This window comes from Macaca thibetana, chromosome 16, assembly GCF_024542745.1.
Source record: "Macaca thibetana thibetana isolate TM-01 chromosome 16, ASM2454274v1, whole genome shotgun sequence".
Lineage (NCBI taxonomy): Eukaryota > Metazoa > Chordata > Mammalia > Primates > Cercopithecidae > Macaca > Macaca thibetana.
The window spans coordinates 23,196,754-23,217,097 of record NC_065593.1 but is presented as its reverse complement, the minus strand read 5'-3'; the positions used below and the strand labels follow the sequence as shown (position 1 = coordinate 23,217,097).

The following is a 20,344-nucleotide window of genomic DNA, read 5'->3' as shown; positions in this document are numbered from 1 at the left end:
GGAAGGGAACTCCCCTTTCCTGCCTTCTCCTGCCTCCTACCTCCAGGTCCTTGACATTGTCCTCTCCCATTGGCAGAGCAGAGGCTAAACTTCCCTCTTCCTGACTCTCTGGCCTCAGAGGTCATTTCCGCCATTCCCATGTGGTAGAGCTAGTGTCTGTAGAAACTCCTGGGGACTTACATGGAGAGGAAGGGGGTTGACTCTGTTGTTTTGGATCTCTCGGGAGGTCTCTCTGCTGGCCCCAGTGTCCTGGGGCTGACATCTGCATTCAGAAGAGATCTTTCATAGAAGTCTAATCTTTATCCTGCCTGTTCCAGTTTCAGGGAGCACTGGAACTGGATAGAATGTGTGTGCAAGTATCAGCAAATTCCAGCACAGGAGGCCCAGTCAACTCTCCTGCTTTCTCAGATTCCAGGAGCTCCTCCAGATCACTCTCATGACCTGCCCCTTAATATGGGTACCCACAAACCACAATCCACAGCCACCTGCTTCCTGGCCGAGGCTCTCACTGGCAGACTGCCCTGGCGTCCCTTCGTCGCAGCTCCACATCTGCAGTGCACTCTAAAGTTTCCTCTGCACTTTTTTTTTTTTTTGATACAAGGGCTTGCTGTTGCCCAGGCTGGAGTGCAGTGGCATGACCATCACTCACTGCAGTCTCGACCTCCTGGGCTCAAGTGATCCTCCCGCCTCAGCCTCCCAAAGTGCGGAGATTACCGCGCCTAGCCTCTCTGCACTTTTGTATCTCTTGTCTCATGTTATCCTCCCTTTGCCCCGGAGGATAGGGGGCAGTGGTGTGCAGAGCCAGTTGGTAGGAGCTCATGAAAGTTAATTGTGCCCATTTCTTCCCAACTCCATGTCCAGTGAAATTGGTGGAGATCAGCCACAGTGGGAGTATTTGCCCATGGAAATTAGCAAATCCTACAAATCAGAGCCTTTTTAAACATTATGATTTATTTACTTTTGAAAGCTGACTGGTTAGCATTTACCAACACACCACTGGCAGGGGAGCAAGGTCATTAAGCCCATTTTTTAGGGGAGAAAATTGAGACCCAGAGAGAAGAAATGACCTGCGCAGGGCTACGCAGCTGACGGAAAACCACATCTGACTCTCAGGTCTTGAGAGCCACGACCATACCCCCAGACACTGCCTCTCCAGGGTGCACCCCTGGCAAAACCTTGACCAAAGACCTTTCAGCATCTGGACTTTCTGGCCACCTTCTGCCTGCCATGATCCTTGGGGAGTGGGAATGGAAGAGGTGGACTTGATCTGCCCTGGCATCAGAGAGAAGAAAGAAACGGCCCTTTGACATGAGTAGAGGGGATGGCGAGTGGGAAATTCCCTAGAAAGCCTGACAACAGGATCAATAATCATCAAGGATCCACACTCATCGTTACTGCATTCCTGCTCTGTGCCCTTCTCACAAACAGCCGGCCTGCGCCCCCTCTACCCATCAACATCTCCCCACCTAGCAGAGAGCCTTCTCTTGGCTCCTTAGGACTCAGGCAGATGAGGCTGTTTAGGCGTAGGGGCCAGGGGACACTGCTGGCTGTGTGACGTTGGATAACTCACATCCCCTTTCTGTACTTCAGTCCCTTTATAAGTCAAATGAGCCCCTGGGACCACTAGTATCTAAAGATGCTGAGGCTAATCCTGTGGAGGTGTGTACCTGGTGGAAGAGTGTACCCTGTGGAGGCATGTACCCTGTGGAGGCGTGTACCCTGTGGAGGCGTGTACCCTGTGGAGGTGTGTACCCTGTGGAGGTGTGTATCCTGTGGAAGTGTGTATCCTGTGGAAGTGTGTATCCTGTGGAGATGTGTACTCTGTGGAGGTGTGTACCCTATGGAGGTATGGATCCTGTGGAAGTGTGTATCCTGTGGAGATGTGTACCCTGTGGAGGTGTGTACCCTACGGAGGTATGGATCCTGTGGAAGTGTATATCCTGTGGAGATGTGTACCCTGTGGAGGTGTGTACCCTATGGAGGTATGGATCCTGTGGAGGTGTGTATCCTGTGGAAGTGTGTATCCTGTGGAGATGTATACTCTGTGGAGGTGTGTACTCTGTGGAGGTATGGATCCTGTGGAGGTGTATATCCTGCGGAGGTGTGTACCCTGTGGAGGTATGGATCCTGTGGAGGTGTGTACCCTGTGGAGGTGTGTATCCTGTGGAGGTGTGTACCCTGTGGAGGTGTGTACCCTATGGAGGTATGGATCCTGTGGAGGTGTGTATCCTGTGGAGGTGTGTATCCTGTGGAAGTGTGTATCCTGTGGAGGTGTGTACCATGTGGAGGTGTGTACCTTATGGAGGTGTGCATCCTGTGGAGGTGTGTACCCTGTGGAGGTATCGATCCTGTGGAGGTGTGTACCTTATGGAGGTGTGTATCCTGTGGATGTATGAATCCTGTGGAGGTGTGTACCCTGTGGAGGTGTGTACCCTGTGGAAGTGTGTACCCTGTGGAGGTGTGTACCCTGTGGAAGTGTGTACCCTGTGGAGGTGTGTACCCTATGGAGGTATGGATCCTGTGGAGGTGTGTATCCTGTGGAAGTGTGTATCCTGTGGAAGTATGTATCCTGTGGAGGTGTGTACCGTGTGGAGGTGTGTACCCTGTGGAGATGTGTACTCTGTGGAGGTGTGTACCCTGTGGAGGTATCGATCCTGTGGAGGTGTGTATCCTGTGGAGGTGTGTATCCTGTGGAGGGGTGTACCGTGTGGAGGTGTGTACCCTGTGGAGGTGTATACTCTGTGGAGGTGTGTACCCTGTGGAGTTATGGATCCTGTGGAGGTGTGTATCCTGTGGAGGTGTGTACCCTGTGAAGGTATGGATCCTGTAGAGGTGTCTATCCTGCGGAGGAGTGTACCCTGTGGATGTGTCTACCCTGTGGAGGTGTGTCCCTGTGGAGGTATGGATCCCGTGGAGGTGTGTATTCTGTGGAGGTGTGTACCCTGTACCTTGTGGAGGTGTGTACCCTGTACGCTGTGGAGGTATGTAACCTGTGGAGGTATGGATCCTGTAGAAGTGTGTATCCTTTGGAGGTGTGTACCCTGTGGAGGTGTGTACCCTGTGGAGGTGTGTACCCTGTGGAGGTGTGTACCCTGTGGCAGTATGGATCCTGTAGAAGTGTGTATCCTTTGGAGGTGTGTACCCTGTGGAGGTGTGTATCCTGTGGAGGTGTGCATCCTGTGGAGGTGTGTACCCTGTGGAGGTGTATATTCTGTGGAGGTGTCTACCCTGTGGAGGTGTGTATCCTGTGGAGGTATGAATCCTGTGGAGGTGTGTACCCTATACCCTGTGGAGGTGTCTACCCTGTGGAGGTGTGTACCCTGTGGAGGTATGGATCCTGTGGAGGTGTGTACCCTGTGGAGGTGTGTACCTGTGGAGGTATGGATCCTGTGGAGGCATGTACCTTGTGAAGGTGTGCACCCTGTAAAGGTGTGGATCCTGTGGAGGTGTGTACTCTGTGGAGACATGTACCCTGTGGAGGTGTGTACCCTATGGAGGTATAGATCCTGTGGAGCTGTGTACCCGGTGGAAGTGTATACCCTGTGGAGGTTTGTACTCTGTGGAGGTGTGTATCCTGCGGAGGTATGGATCCTGTGGAGGTATGTACCTTGTGGGAGTGTGTACCCTGTGGAGGTGTGGATCCTATGGAGGTGTGTGCTCTGTGGAGGCGTGTACCCTGTGGAGGTGTGTACCCTGTGGAGGTGTATACTCTGTGGAGGTGTGTACCCTGTGGAGGTATGGAACCTGTGGAGGTGTGTATCCTGTGGAGGTATGGATCCTGTGGAGGTGTGTACCTTGTAGGAGTGTGTACCCTGTGGAGGTGTGTACTCTGTGGAGGTGTGTACCCTGTGGAGGTATGGAACCTGTGGAGGTGTGTATCCTGTGGAGGTATGGATCCTGTGGACGTGTGTACCTTGTGGGAGTGTGTACCCTGTGGAGGTGTGTACCCTGTGGAGATATGGATCCTGTAGAAGTGTGTATCCTTTGGAGGTGTGTACCCTGTGGAGGTGTGTACCCTGTGGAGGTGTGGATCCTGTGGAGGTGTGTACCCTGTGGAAGTATGGATCCCGTGGAGGTGTGTACCCCTGTGGAAATGTGTATACTTGTGGAGGGGTGTATATCTGTTGAGGAGGATATAACCATGGAAATGTGTACCCTGTGAAGGTATGACCACTGTAGAGATATGTTCACCTGTGGAAGTGTGTACCGTGTGGAGGTGTGTACACATGTGAAGATATGTATATCTGTGGAGGTGTATACACCTGGGGAGGGGTATTCACCTGTGGAGGTATGTACCCTATGGAGGTGCACACACTGTGGAGGGGCGTACACCTGTGGAAGTGTGTATACTTGTGGAGGGTTGTGTGCCTGTTGAGGAGTGTACACCTGTGGAGGTATATTCACCAGTGGAAGTGTATAGCCTGTGGAGGTGTGTACACCTGTGGAAGTGTATACTTATGGAGAGGTGTATACCTGTTGAGGAGTGTACACCTGTGAAGATGTGTAGCCTGTGGAGGTGTGAACCTGTGGAGGTATGTTCACCTGTGGAAGTGTGTACCCTGTAGAAGTGTGTACTGCATGGAGGGGTGTACCTCTGTGAAGGGGTGTACACTTGTGGAAGTATGTTCACCTATGGAAGGGTGTTCCCTGTGGAAGTGTGTTCACCTGTGGAGGTATGCTCACCTATGGAAGTGGAAGTGTGTACACTTTTGGAAATGTGCACACCTGTGGAGGGGTGTACCCTGTGGATATGTGTACACCTATGGAGAGGTGTACTCTGTGGAGGTGTGTACCCTGTGGAAGTATGTGCTCTGTACTCTGTGGAGGTGTGTACCTCATAGAGGTGTGTACCCTGTGGAGATATGTACCCTGTAAAGGTGTATCTGGCCCACAGAGCTGTCAGCTGGGACCTCACCCCTCTTCTGCCTTTATGTGGGGCCCCCTTGAGGACATCCTCAAGGAGATCAGGAAGAGCTGGCTGAGTTTTTACACTCCAGGAGGGAGGAGCTGTATTATCATCCCATTTTATAGATGAGGAAACTGAGACTCAGAGAGGTTAACCTGACTTGCCCAAGTTCACTCAGCTAGTAAATTATGCACCCCAGGATTCCGACCTAGGCTTCAAAGCCAGCATGCTGAACCATTACCAAGGCCCCACCTTGGAAACGCCTCAGCCTCCCTACTCATGCCTGAAAGGTGGGTAGGGGCGACATTGGAGGTTTCCTTGGGAGGGTCTGTCCCTGCCTCCCCTGTGGGCAGCTGAATCACAGGGACAGGTAGGCCTGGGGCACCAAGGGTCCTCCCCAGGCTCTCTTCACGCTCCCTGCTGCCTCTCATCTGGCTGCCTCCTACCCACTCTTTATGAGAGAGGTGGAGACAGCTCGGTTCCACCTTAATGGTTTCTGTTACTGGCTGCGGCAGCATGCTTTACGAGGGGTGGGGCCCGGCCGGGTGCTGGCCTGTAGCCCCACCCGGGGCTCCACCCGACAGGCTGCTGGGAGGGGTCCCCTGGAGCAGCTCAGCAATTACGGGGGTGGCAGGGAAGGGCCTGAGGGCTGTGCCTGAGGCTTGGGCACCCCAGGAAACTCGGGGTCTGGGAATGCCAAGAAAGAGGGGGTTTCTAACTCCTTTCTCCCCATCAATGTTGGAAGTTCTGAGGGCAAAATTCTGGCCTCTCTGGCTCTTAACCCAGCATCAGTTTCGGAAAATGGGTTGTGTGCCCCTGCCTTGAGATCTGACTCAAGTGCAGAGCAGGTAGGGACAGAATGGGTAGGGAGGGGAGTGGGGAGAACAAAGGATGAAAAGCTACCATGTCCCCCAGGTGATGCTTTCCTCCATGTGAGCCACTGACACCTGCAGCTGAGTCATTCCAGTCCCCAAATCAGGCCTCTCCTAAAGCCCCTTCAGCATTCCCGTGTGCCTCTGGAAGCAGGCTGGTCCCAGAGCATTGCCTAGTACGCCCATCCTGGAAAAGCACTTGAGCCCTGGACCGATCTCTAACCCTTACTTATTGTAATCTTAGTCCTCTTGTCCTGTCCTTCCTGCCATTCACCAAGCCACCCACCAGAGCCTGTTTAAGGGCAATAGACTCATCCCTTCTCCAGGGAGGGTCCCAGCTTTGCTTCAGATGCCTGACTCCAACAGCGTCCAGTCTCCCACTCTCCTTTGCCCAGCACCCCTTCCTTTTCGCCATCCCTGGCTGCCTCTGGGGGCAGCTTCCTGTCTCTCCAGCCCCTTTCTAGCCTCTGCCACCCAGCCGTGGCCCCAAAGAAGCCAAATCCAAGGACTCACAGTGGGCTCTGGGTCATGGCCACCATCACCGCTTCGGGGAGTCATCCAGCCTGCAGCTCCCCAGGAGCCTCCATCGAGGTATAAATACTCCCACATTCCTGGACCGGCCCCCTGCCTGAGGGCTGAGGCGGGGCTGTCTCCCCAGGCCAGGCAGGCAGGTCACATGCCCCATAAATGCCACAGGACCACAGGCCCTTCCTAGCAGCCCTGGGGAGGCCAACAGGAGCCTGACCTCTCTGGATGGATGGGTGGATGGATAGATGTATTTATGTATGTACAGATGAACAGTTGGATGAATGGACAGATCATCAGATGGAAAGATTGATGGATGGACAATGATGGATGGAAAGCTAGACGGACAAATCAACAGACAGATGGATGAATGCTTTATTTTTTATTTTAAGTATTTTTATTTCTGTGAGTATCTGTAGTGTAAAGGATGAATATTTAGAGGGATAGATGGATGGAGGTCCTTGACCTACCTGTGAATGTTTATTCTGTTTTTTTGTGTTTTTTGTTTTTTTTGAGACGAAGTCTCACTCTGTTACCCAGGCTGGAGTGCAGTGGCACGATCTTGGCTCACTGCAACCTCCACCTCCTGGGTTCAAGTGATTCTCCTGCCTCAGCCTCCCAAGTAGCTGGGATTACAGATAGGCACCACCAAGCCTGGTTAACTTTTGTATTTTTAGTAGAGACTAAAAATGGGATTTTGCCATGTTGGCCAAGCTGGGGATGCTTATTTTGTAGATGGAAAGAAAGGAATGTTTGGTTTCAAGGAAACAAGAAATGCTACCTCCCAAAGCTCCCATTCATTCCTTTCTGAGACATACCTACTAGGACCGCTTCTCTCCTCTGCTAGTCTGAGAGATCAGCCCTATTGGGTTCTTCCTACTCCTTAGATGCTCCTTGCCAGAGACCTCCCATCTAAGCATCCTCAGCCCCCAGGGATCTTTTGCTCTTACTCTTGGGTGTCATTTATGGTCTGCCTCTTCCACCCTCTTGCCTCTCTGCCTACTCTGGAGTCCAGGCTCTGAGGCTGTAAGCCTACCCCAACAACTTGCTCCCAGAAGCAAAGTCAGCAAGCTTGCCCTGCCAAGGTTAGTGGGGGAGGGCAATTCCCAGTTCTGAGTACATAAAATCCTTAGACAGGCAGTTTAAGGAGAAGGTTCTCCCACCTCCACCTTCCCCAGGTTCTAGAGATGGGGTCTTGCTTCATTGCCCAGGCTGGTCTCAAACTCCTGGGGTCTCGCCTCAGCCTCTGGAGTATATGAGACCAAAAGTGCATGCCATGGTGCTCACCTATTCCCAGGGAGTTTTGAAGCCATGGCTGAGTCTGATGGTGAGAACTGGCCTGATCTGTGACTTGGAGATGGACAGGGTGACCTAGAACCACTGAGGGCTTGACCGGAAAGCTGGGCTTTTGAGAAGGAGGAACTTGCTGCCTGCTTGATCCTTCCAGGGGGCAGTGTGCAGAAAGAAGTGATCTGAGGCCTTAGACATTGGTTTCTAGAGAAGAAGGTTCCCTGAAATCCTCAGTCTGCCCAGCTGTGATAGGGGCCAAAGAATGGCTGATGAGGTGGGGCATGAGTAAAGGACCAGGAGGCTTTTGCACAGATTATGAAGCCTGGCCTTCATCCCTCCTACAACAAGCTTCCTCCAGCTACACTGGCTGAAGGGGATGGAGAAATGGGCTGAGGGATGGGATGAAGTGGTTGATCTCTAAGCACTCATTAGCTCTGGGTCTTTGTGGCCCGGAAGTTCCACCTCTGTAATGAAGTCACCCAGGACTGAGCCTGATGGTCCCACCCCCAGCCTCCTGTGGGCTACATAGGTAATTGGCTTTGGAGTTGATGGGCTGTGGCAGTGATTGGCAGCAAAGGATTTGATCTCTGAGACCAACAGACATGTTGGAGCTTGGTCTCACCTCCCCCGTAACCTGGCGTTATCATCTCTGGAAACCTTCACTGAACCCAGATCCCGGCTTCCCTGCAGAATCCCCCTTTTCCCTCACAGTGAGGCCTCCTGACCAAGGACTGCAGAAGGGTCCCCTCCCAGCTCTGCTCTCAGTGTGGGCTAGTCATGGGAATAAACTTCGTTCCCTCTTTTATAAAACGGGGTCCTCATCTTTGCCTTACATACTTCACCTGGCTGTCCTGGGGACTGAGTGAGAACCAGAATGTCAAAATCCTCAGAAGTTAAACCAGCACCAGCTTGTCTGGTGCCCCTGCCTCCTCCCCTGGGGTCCTAGGCCTGTACGATTTCAGGAGTGGGATGGGGCTGAGTGAGATCTTTTTACCTTTAACCATCCGCCCTTCCTAGGGGTGTGCCCCAGGGGGATGGTCAAGAGGGCCCTTGTCTTGCTGGTCCGCTCCCTCTTTGCCTGTCCACCTGAGTAGGGGCAAAGAAATGGCCCAGGATCCCACTGTGTGTTGGGCCAGGGGCCTCTCACACTCTGTACATATCATTATCAGAACTGCTCATTAATACCAATCTATTATTAGGGATATTAATTCTGCCACCACTACTAATAATACAGATTTAGTAAAAGACAAATACAAACTGGTGCACCTCCTCCCTCAACGCCATCTGGCATAGGGGACAGGCAGGTGGTTATCTCCTTGAACTTAATAAGCCTCGGAGTGAGAAGTGCACTGGGAGGCCCTCCCACCCAAGCCCCTCTTTATTTGACATATGGGAAAACTGAGGTCCCACCAGTGGGAGAGATTGCTCCCTGCTATGCAGGCGTCTGTGCACTGCTCCTTCCTCCAGGCTCCGGGGCTATGGGAAGCAGCTCTGAGCACCTAATCATGTCCCTGAAGAAGGGGCAGGCTCTGGGGGTGTTTTCCTAAGCCCATCCAGCTCCTTGGCTCCAGCTGCCATCTTTCTTCCTTGACCACCCTCAGAGCATCCTGGGTTTGGCATTGCCACCCCAAATAATTTTTTCTCCAAAACCCTTCCCACTTCAGGCAGATTGGACATGCTCATGGGAAGGCACAGATGAGCAGAGCCACCTCTATAAAGCTACATGCTCTTGGTGCCCAGTGTAGGCTCCAGGAACCCTCTCCAGAGGAAGCCGGGGACACTGCCCCCCCTGACAGTGAGGACTGCTGTGGTCGCTCCGGGCCTGTGTGGAGGAGGGGTGCTAAGTGCAGAGTCTGATAATTGGGTTTTCTGATCACAGCGGTGTATGGGTGTGTATGTGTGTGTGTGTGTGTGTCCTTCCTCATGTACATCCTATGCCTTCCGAGACTGATGGGCTGGTGCAGTCTGGGACATGGCTGTGGAATTTACAAGTGTAGGTGGGGCCTCCAACTGTCTCCAGGCAATCTGGTTCCAGGGATGCACCCCATTCTCATTCTCTCTGCGTGTGTGCGTGCTTGTGTGTCTATGTGTGTGTCTCTCTGTATGTATATATGTATGTGTGTGTGCATGTGTGTATCTCTGTGTGTGTGTCTGGGTGTGTCTCTGTGTGTGTGTGTCTCCGTGTGTGTCTCTGTGTCTGTGTGTGTGTCTGTGTGTGTGTGTGTCTGTGCTGTAGTTTGTCAGAGGCAGTGAGGGGAGCCCTGAGGGCCCCAGAGAGTGTATGAGGGCAGGATTTGGAACTGACTGACCATGCATCCTCCTGTGAGCATGGGGTGGAGGGCGAGGCTCAGACCTTGTAGTGGGCTCTCTGTTGCATCCTGGAAGGGGATGGGAGGGTCTTGAGGGGTGCCTTCCCCTGGAAGCTTCTAGAGTAGCTTTGAGAGCACAGGTTCCCTTTTCCCCATGACTCACAGGCTGGCTCTTCAGTCAAGTTCCTCAAGAGATCACGATTCAGCGAATTCTCTCCCTGGCCCCATTAATCTGAGCTGACTAAGCAAGGGCCACGGGTAGGGTAGAGGCCCGGGGATGCGCACTACTAATCAACCCTAAAAATCCCTGCTCCTGCTTCCATGCCCCCCCTTCCTTGGCCCTCCATGCCTAATAGGATCAGTTACACTCCCGGCCCCCTGAGAAAGGCTGCCCCGGCCCCATTTCGGGGCTCTCTGATAGTGTCTCTCCATCCTCCCTTCACTGCCACATGCCCGCAGTGTGGAGGTCTGTCTGGACACTAGGTCTCCACTTGTCTTGTTGCATCTGAACTCATTTTTACTGTTTGGCGAGCATCCAGCCTTTACGGCCCAGATAGGATGAGGGAGCTAAGGGTTGCTCCAGGGATGATCTCATCCTGCCCGTTTTGTCCATTGGCATGGCTCTGGGCTTTTCCTCAACATTCAGAGAACCTGGAGGACACCCCAGAACCTGGTGGGGATGCTGGTGAGAGGTGTTGGACTCCAAGGGAACCTGTGACATAGGGGGAGATACATCTTGAGGAATGGAGTAGGAGGGGGAGATGGGGATAGGAGTGTGGTTGGAGGTGGGAGTGACGAGGTGAGGTAAGGAGGAAGGAGCAGGATGGGCTGGTGGTGATGGAGGCAAGTTTGGGGATGAGGATTAGTAGGAAGGGGACTAGGCTGGGATTGAAGATGGGAACGGAGGTAGGTTGTGATGGGGAAAGAGACAGAGACAGGTGGAAAGGTCAGGGCTGAGGTTGGAGTTGGGCACAGAGAGGCAGGGAGGGCAGGGGATGGAGATGAATAAGCTGGAAAGACCCAATGTATTCTGGAACCATGCGGTTGGTGCTTTTGGGAGGCCCTCTCCCAGAGGTCATCTTGTCTTTCCACAGCTCCTGGAGGCCATCTCATCCTTCCCCAGCTCCTGGGCATGTTGCCAGCCCAACCCCACCCATCCCAGATCAATGGTTGCCTCTCCACTCAGGAAACCACCTTCTGTGGTCACATAGTCCAGTTAAACTCAACCTAAAATGCTGAGAACTTTCTCTGAAGTCTATCAATCCTGGCTTCCTGAGCTCCCCTCTTCCAGCCACAGCGGGGATGGCAGGCTGTGATTTGGAAGGACAGAGGGGAGGGCATACCTGCAGGACCTCGGTCCCCTCCATCCCTCTGTTATGGGCGGATGGGGAGGCAGGCAGAAGTGGACCTCAACTTCATTAGAATGTGGAGTCGGAGAGAATAAGAGGGGCAGCGAGAGTGGGGCCTTTCTCTCCCTGCCAGTGCCCAAGCAAGCAGGGCATTTCAATGTGACTTAGAACAGTCTCTGCCTATGTGCCTGGGCCCTGTGCAGGCAATGGGGGTTCTGCTGGTCCATGAAACCCAGGTGTCAACTCAAGCCTGAAAGGGGGAGGTTAGACATCAGGAAGGACTTCCTGGCTAGAGAAGATGAAGAGTCCAAGGAAAGAGGTGATATGTTGCTTTCTTAGAGGCCAGATGGGACTCTCTGGGGGATGGGGGAAAGGAAGGCTTTCCCTGAGGCAGCGGAGGGCACATGACAGAAGGCTCGTGTCACCAGTGGGCTTTCCCCCTTGTCTTTAACTTTCCTAAGGCTTCTAGTGATGAAGCCTTTTCACGAAGACGGCTGTTGGTTGGAGGCAATGTGGTGTCAGTGCGTGGATGAGACAAAGCTGGGGAGCAGGGAGGGGTCCTAAGCCCCCTAATTTTTCTCTAGCTTCCCAGGACCCACTGGTCCAGAGGATTCTGGGGCTCCCTGAGCCCCTGGGAAATAAAGTCCTCTGAGAACTCCCTGGCATTCCCGGGAGAACAGGTTCCTGGCTCTGGGAGGGAGTGAGGCGCCGGGCCTGGGGGGGCAGCGTGCCTCGGCAGGCCCTGGAGCCGGGAGCTGAGCTCGCAAAGGCAGCGCGGGCGGGGCTGGGCGGGGAGCCGGGAAGACATGTGCCTCTCCCTGTAGCTCTTTTGCCTCTGAGGATCCCCAACCTGGGGCAGCCCTCACCCCCTCTGCCCCTCTTCAGGACTCAGCCTGGCTCTGTCCCTGCCTGGCTAACCCTGGACCCCTCACAGAGCCACAAGAGAAAGGGACCAGGATAGGAGGTGCTGCCCCTTCCCCCATCCACCGGAGGTGCCCTTCTACTGCCTGTGTCTTGTGGTCAGGGAATGAGCAAGATGGTAAAAGGGTCTGAGCCAAGCCCGATGGGGATAGGACTGCAGTGCGATGCTGCCCTGGGATCCGAGGAACTGGGTTCCCTGGTGCGGGAGGAAGAAGGTTACGGGGCAAGCAGAGCTGGACCCTGCAGCGGTAAAGATTTCAGAGAGGCTCCAGGAGGGACTTCATGGCTGTGAGGAAACTGGCCAGATTTTCTCCTTCAGGGATTAGGAAAACTAGGAGGGGCAGCCCTGCCCGAGGTGGGCAATGAGTGGCATAGGGGCAGGGGATGGATAGGGTGACTTCCCAAGAGGAGCACCTCCACCCGGGTCCCTTCCCGCTGACCAGTTGTGCATTGCCACAAAGCACATCTAAACATATCCCCCATGCCTGTAGGTGCCAAGAGAAGAGGCAAACACACCCACTTGTTAGAGTCTACTCTTCATCCAACAGGCTTCTTTGGATATTTAGGGAGGGCCTGGGGGACTCCACGGGGAATGCCAGAACCTTATCTGAGCAGGTAGTGGGTGGGGAGGAGTCGGGGGAGCTGGCAGGCGCTTCCTGCTGCTTCGGCCATTTCCCTAAGGGCCTTCACTCTTCACACCCCCAACTCTAGTCCCCAAAGGCCTAAGGGCTCCCTGCCTGGCCCAGTTCTGCTCACCAGGACTCTGCCTTAGGGGTCTTGCGGGAGAGAAATGGAGTTGGGGATAGAAGGCGACCAGCATCAACTCCTAGCCACAACACCTGTTTGCCACCTGTCTGCTTCGCCACAAGGTGCACCATCTCCTTCCTTTCTGCAACCCAGGTCTCTGCATGGGCCCAGGCATCTAGACCCCAGCCCAGGCTGCGTGGAGATGTTGAGCAATTCCTTGATCTGCACAAACCTTGGTGCCCCCAGCTCCCAGAGCTGGGCTCTCCCTTCTTCACTTGGAAAACCACTAGACGGAGAACATGGCCCCTGCCTTTCAGCTCTAGTTTTCCAGAACTAGCACTTCTGAATCCTTATTACCCCCTCAGCACAGGGTGAGTGAGCACCTCTCCAACCCACAGAGACACACACAAAATCCAGCACACACCAGAATGAGACCTACACCACAGCAAGAGGGGTTAAAGTTGGACAACCTAGAAAAGGAACTGGAGGGGGGCGTCGGGAAGGGGTGCCCCTTGGCCTCCAGGCACTCACCCGAATTCTGAGACTCCCTTGAGCTGCAGTGAGAATGTGGGGAGCACCCAGGTGCTCCCAGTCACTCCTGAGCCCCGTTAAAAAGGCAAACCCCCTCCCCATGCCCCAGCCCGGCCCTGCTGGCCTCCACGGCTGACTTGGGCCGGGGCTCCTCTTACCTGCTCAGTGAAGCAGGTCGGCGTGGGGGCCCAGGTCTGGGGGGCCAGGAGCTCTGTCCGTCTGTCAGTCCGTCAGCTCGGCCGTCCTGGGTCTGTGCTGACATCAGGTGAGGGGAGGCAGCTGCCAGGTGAGCCAATAATTATGATATCAGCTTCCCCTTGCCCGGAGGGGCTGCTGCCAAAACGGGGAGAAGAGAAAGGTGACTAAGAAGCTAGTTTGCTCCTTGGCTCTTGTTTGACAGGTACCGGCTCCCGTGCCCGCCCCAGCCGCGCCCCGGTCCCCCCAACCCCTCCCTCCTCCTGAGCTGGCCCGGGCCCCCTCCCCTGTCCCTGCCAGCAGGCACAGCCTGTGGCTTGTGGAGGTGGGGGTTGTCCCGTGGCCCCCGCCTGCACTCCAGAAGGGGGATGTTGCCCCACCCCCCCCACAGGTGAGGCATAGGCCTGTCGGGGCATGCGCGTGTGTCAGGAGAGCCTGGTCGCCACATGTATGCTCATGGAGCCCACTCATGAGGTTTTGGGGAACAGCGCTGGGTGGCCCCCAGGGTTCTCTGAGGCACAGCATGGACAGGTTGGGTCCTTCAAGGGCCAAGCATTAGCACAGATTTGCTGGGAACTGCCAGCCATCTGTCTGTCTCCCCACAGCTCCTGCAGCACCTCGAGGGTGTCTCCTTGTGGGTGGGGGCGTGTGCACCCATTTGAGCATGTGCCGGTGACTCCCATCTCCCTCTTCTTCAGGGGGAGATACATGCAAGTCTGTCGGCATCTCCCCCTGGGTCTGTACATCTGTCTCCTGGGTGGGCGTGTGTCTGCATGTCTTCCCCTGTGTCTCTGTCCCTGTGTCCCTGGACCCAGGCCTGTGTGTCGTCCGTGTGTTGACACGCTTATGTCTGTGCACACGTCTCTGCTGTGGGTTAGCAGTCTAGCCCTGTGTGAGCATGTGGGTGTCTGTGGGGGTGGAGATGGGGACTCCCTGGTTCTGTGTCTTCATCCCATGGCCACTCTTCACGGTTTGGAGGATAGAAACAGAAACCTGAGTGGCTGTTGCCCTGGTCTCTGGCCCCTTAGAGTCCATGTTGAGGGTGAAGCCTCCCTGGTCCCAGCTGGACTCAGTCCTGGAGCCTGTCCCTGCTCCCTGACAGCTCTCTCTGCTGCTCCCCCAGACCCTGTCCTCACCTCCTTCTCTCTGCTTCTTTTCCATCTTCTTTGCCCTCCACCCCCTTGTCTCTTGTCCTTGGTCATTCTTTCCTTCCTCCGTCTCCCTGACCCTTGCACTGGCCTCTAAGCCCACTTGTGTCTCTTAGAGCTAAAGGCTCTAGGGACCTTGTACCAGCACTGCTGCCCAGCAAAGTCTGGGATTTGGCTTCTGGCCTGAGGGTATGGACAAGTCAGCTCTTCCCCAGTGACTATCTCATTCCAAGGAGAGAGGTAATATCAACCCTGACCGGGGGAGAGTGGTGGTCATCTGGTACAAGTGTGGAGCATACTAAAACATTTAGAGAATTCTTAGTCGAGGCAGAAAATGTCCCATACTAAATATCCATTTCAGAAAAGAGGGTGCAGAGGCAGACAGCAAGGAACCCATTTGTAAGTGATGGTTAGCTGTGTGATCTTCCATACTCCCCACTCTGAGCCTCAGTTTCCTCATTTGTTAACAAGGGAGTGATACTCACCCACAGGGTGGTTGTGAGGATTTAATAAGTTTGTATGTCTAAAGTTCTCAGCATAACCCCAAGTGGCCCCTTTCTCTTCACCAAGGCCAGTGGTGCTGGGAAAGAAATGAGGACGTGCTGGCATGCCCACTCGGGTATAAGAATTGTGTTCTGGGGTTAGGACAGGCACTCTGACTCAATCCCCCTTTCTCTGGGACTCACAGTAGCATTCAAAGCTCTGCTCCCTTAACCCTAATAGTCAATGGAGTTTCACAGTGAAAGGGCAGCTATCAAGACCTGGGTGTTTGCTAATTGCTTCTATCTGATATACACAGAGCTAATTGTTATTTCTAGACTCACAGGTATTTCTGTATGGATACTCTGGGCACAGAAAACCATAAAAGTTGTAAGTTGAAGGCTGCCATGGTTGCTATCAATGAACATTATTCCGAAAGCCCCAACCAGTACAATAAGAAAAAGAAATAAGGCATTAATATAAGGAGGAAGGATGCAAAACCTTCAAGAATTACAAATGTTATGTTTATTTAGGAAATCGAAGAGAATCAATTAAAAGACTATTACAACAAATGAGAGAATGTAGTAAGATAGCAGAATATACCAGTGTATAAAAATCAAAACCATTTCTATACAACTAAAACAACCAATTAAAATAGGAGATAGCTGGGTGTGGTGGTTCACACGTGTAATCTCAGCACTCTGGGAGGCTGAGGCGGGTGGATCTCTTAAGCTCAGGAGTTCGAGACCAGCCTGGGCGACATAGCAACACCGTCTCTACGAATAATACAGAAATTAACTGGGTGGGGTGGCACGCGACTGTAGTCCCAGCTACTTGGAAGGCTGAGGTGGGAGGATTGTTTGAGTCAGTGATTCAGAGGTTGCAGTGAGCCGAGAGGTTTCAGTGAGCCACTGCATTCTAGCTTGGGGGACAGAGTGAGACCCTGTCTCAAAAAGAAAAAAAAAGGAGACAAAAAGATTTAGCTCACAAAAGTAACAATACAAAATATCCAGGAACAAACTTAACAAGAAATACAAGAAATCTACATGAAGAAAACAATAAATTTTTACTGACAAACATAAAATAAGACCTGAATAAATATAAAGCATATCATGTTCCTGAACTAGAAGGCTAAAAAAAAAAAAAAAAAAAAAAAGAAAAACAGAAAGAAAAAAGGCTGGGCATGGTGGCTAATGCCTGTAATCCCAGCACTTCAGGAGGTGGGAGGATCGCCTGATCCCAGGAGTTTTGACACCAGCCTGGGCTACATGCTGAGACCCTGTCTCTAAAACAGCAACAACAAGAAGACTAAATTGTAAGGATGTCAATTCTCCTCTAAAGACAAGCTGAATGCAATTCAAATCAAAAGTCTAAGGGATTTTTTGTCCCCCAAATATGATGAGTTGATTCTGTAGTTTGGGGGAAAGGTAAATCTATGAGAATAGCTTGGAGCTTTTTGAGAAAGAAGACTAACAGGGGTAACTTGCCCTGTCAGTTTTCAAAATGTTCAATAAGGCTTCCACAATTAAAACTGCAACTTTGATACAGAAATAAATAAATTAATGGAAGATAATAGAGTCCAGAATAAACTTGGATATTTGTGAGAAATGGGCATATGATAACAAGGTATTTTAAAATAGGTATATAATAGTAGGGTATTTTACTTTATTTTTCTGAGATAGGATCTGTCTCTGTTGCCCAGGTTGGAGTGTAGTGGCATGATCATAGCTCGCTGCAGCCTCCACGTCCTGGACTCAAGCGATCCTCTCACTTCAGCCTCCCCAGTAGCTGGGACTACAGCTATACCATGCTCAGCTAGTTAAACAAAAAAATTTTTTTTGTAGAGATGGGGTGTTGCTCTGTTGCCCAGGCTGGTCTCAAACTCCCAAAGCACTAGTATTATAGGCTTGAGCCAGGATATCTGGACTGCAAAGTATTTTAAAGTAGCAAGTAAAAAATTTAATAAATGGAGTTTGGACAATGAACTTTCCATTGGAAAGAAATAAAGTTAAATCCTACTTCATACTATACATTTAAAAATCCAGATGCATTAACAATCTAATGTAAAAATGAAAATCATACAAACAAATAGAAAAAATGTAGGAAACATTTTTATGATTATGGAGTAGAAGAAGGCATTTTTAAACATGACATCAAATGCAGAAGCCATAAATGAATATATTGACAGATTTGACTAAATAAAAATTGTAAATTTCTTTAGAGCAAAATATAACGTGAACAAAGTTAAAAGACATAACATAGCCTGGAAGAAAGTGTTGAAACATATGTAACAGATAAAGGGTTAATATTCACAATATATAAGGAGCTCCTCTAAATAAATAATAAGATGATTTCACAGAAAAATCAGCAAATGACACAAGCAATTCACAGGTAAAATATAAATGGCCAAGAAACAAGTGAAAAGATTTTCAACTTCATTAAAAATCAAGAAAATGCAAATTAATTCAGGGGCCAAGGGTCTCAGGGAGGCCCTGATGGGATGCCCAGGAGAGACTGGAGTTGTCGCCTCCCACAGTGAGGCTGCTTCTGGCAGATGAGATGAACTTCTTTCTCTTCCAAGTCAGGATCCACCTCTGCCCCAGGAATGGGTGCGGGCTCTGGCTCTGGCTCCCTCTTTCCTTTGGGAAGCATGACTTCCTCATTGCATGCAGTCTGGGAGTTGAAACAGGAACCTTGGGATTGCCACAGACCTTGGACTGAAAGGGGATTTGTGAGGTGTTTCTCCTCTGTCTCTATATAGGACCATCCTGTCCTTCTCTCACCATGCCAGCCCTTCAGAATTCTCTCCTAGGCCCAGAAAGTCTGTCCTGGTGTCTAAGCCTCAACTCCAGCTACTGCAGTATTGGGAAAGGACTTGTGTCTGGAGTTTTGGTCCCACACTCCAGCACCCTCATTTCAGGTCTTCGGGTGGAGCTGAGCTGGGCTCTGGCCTGGAGGAGCTGCAGCTAGGTGCTTAGACAGGCTGGGGCCAGAGGAAGCTCTGTCCGTCTGATGACTGGAGGTTAGAAGCAGTTCACTGTATGCTGCTGAGCTGTGCCCAAGGCTGGGCTGCTTTGAGCCAGAAAACAGCCCTGGCTAGGGATGGAAATCCCTGGGGCCAATGTCTGCTATGCTTCAGTCTGGGGAAAGACCCTAGGGATGCTAGGAAGAAGGAACAGCATGTGCCCACCCTTGGGAGCCCCAGTATGATGGAGGAGGGGGACCCCTCCCTGAATCCTGCATCTGGATTGGCCATCTTCTGTCCGCTTCTGCTCATGCAGGTTGGACTTGCTTTTCCAAAGTCAGTTCCCAAGATTTGAGCCTGCTGCTTTCCAAGTCTCACTCCACTGGTGTGCAAGACCCTGAAGAACATCCACAGAGGAACAGGGCAAAGCTGCCATGAGGCCCTGAGGCCCAGAGACCCCACGTCAAAGAAGGGGTGGGGAGATCTGGGGTTAATTAGGGTGAGCTTCCTGGGGAAGAGCAGGCAGCTCATTGGCTGTGGCTGATGGAGAAGCACCCAGAGCTGTGAAGGGCATGTGGCGGGGCAGCTGGGCTGAGGTCTGAGCCTGTTCTGGTTGGCTGACCCCCTGGGAAATCCAGGGAGTTTCCAATCTGAGAGCTTGCGGGGGGGCCGGGGTGGAGGAACACAGTCCTGCTGGGTGGGGAGGGCCTCTCACCTCTTGTCTTAATCCCTCCTGCTGTGGAGGTGGGAGAAGCAATGCTGGGGTGTGTGTGTTTTCACTGGTGTCAGTGTCTGTGTCAGTAAGTGTGTACCTCGGCATGAGTGTGTACATATTTACGTTTGTGTTCTCACTCTCACGTGTCACCATGGGTGCGCATGAAGTCTGTGGAGCTGTAACGCGCTACTGGGTATGTCCGTACCAGAATCTGTGTCTAAGTGTGGGCATCCACATGCAGTGAGAACACTCAGGTCTGACGTGGGGTGCAGAGGCGTCTGAGCGACTGTGTGTGTACAAGTGGCTGTGGCTGTGTATGTCTGTGTGTCTTTCTGGGAGTGGTCCTGTGTGTCTTTCAGGCTGTGAGAGCCTGTAATGTTGTGCGCATGAGTGTTTGTGTGTGAATGTGTGTAACTGTGTGTACACAGGTATCCATGTCTGTGCATGTGTCTATGGGTTCTGTGGGCACCCAAGGATCTGTGACTCCGTGTACACACATCTGTGGGTCTTTCCACCCTTCAGAGCACTCTTCTGAGTCTCCGTCACACTCTTTCCAACCAGGCTGCTCTGTTCCCCTCTTCGCCTCCTCCTCTGCACACCCCCTTCCCCTTCCCTTGCCAAACTGGGGTGGAGGCTGTAGGGGCACGCTCTCTAGGCTGGTACCCCACCAGAACTTCACCCACCCAGTTCTACCCGACCGCTGACCCAGCACTCCCTAGCTTCCTCCACCCTTCCCTCCCTCCTTCAGAAAAAGCAGCCTCCCCTCCAAGCCTGTGAGGAGACAGGAAGTCATGGCCTGCGCCCCCAAGGGGCCTAGTCTGGGGCCAAGGACCTTAACCCCTAGAGCTGCACTTTGGCTGGGGCCCCGGTCCAGGCGAACTCAGAGAGTGGTGTGGACAGCCCTGCCCCTGCCTCCACAAGCTCCCTAACAAGCTCCGCCTATCCCTGGGTCCTCTGGTTGCCGTAGAGAGCTGGTGCTGGCTGGCAGGAGGAAGGAGTAGGGAAACAGGGACACTCCCAGGACCTCAGGGGACAGGGATAGGGGAACACTCGGCTCAGAAATCTGGGCCTCTCTGCTGAGCTTTAGGTGACATTGGCCAAGACAGGTCAAGACGTTTCTCAAAGTCACGCAGCACTCCACATATGGCAATCCAGAAAGAGGCTTGGAGGGGAGCGTGTCCAGCTTCCCTCTGGGAGCAAGAAGCTCCTGTATGCTTCCCAGACATTCCTCCTTAATGCACTGTTCGCTGTGCCAGGCTCTGTGTAGGAACTGGGGACACAGCTCCAAACAGGCAGATTGTCCTCACGTTGCTTCCAGCCTCGTCGATCTTAGCAATGGGACGCTCACTACCGCAGAAGTTGTTGAGTCCCAGTACCACACAAGTCCGGCT

The 20,344-nt window shown here is 52.6% G+C and overlaps 3 protein-coding genes across 3 annotated transcripts in view; 2 read left to right on the top strand and 1 right to left on the bottom strand.

The window, feature by feature from the left end:
- Positions 1–13,793, bottom strand: part of FOXN1 (forkhead box N1) — a 31,775-nt gene extending 17,982 nt beyond the window's left edge. The window contains exon 1 of the mRNA XM_050763193.1: positions 13,609–13,793. The gene's annotated coding sequence lies outside the window, so the exon portion shown is untranslated. The remainder of the gene's footprint in view (positions 1–13,608) is intronic.
- The window catches only part of IFT20 (intraflagellar transport 20), a 245,198-nt gene that overhangs the window by 49,515 nt on the left and 175,339 nt on the right, over positions 1–20,344 (top strand). The window lies entirely within an intron of this gene.
- The window catches only part of POLDIP2 (DNA polymerase delta interacting protein 2), a 222,000-nt gene that overhangs the window by 46,067 nt on the left and 155,589 nt on the right, over positions 1–20,344 (top strand). The gene's annotated exons all lie outside the window — the stretch shown is intronic.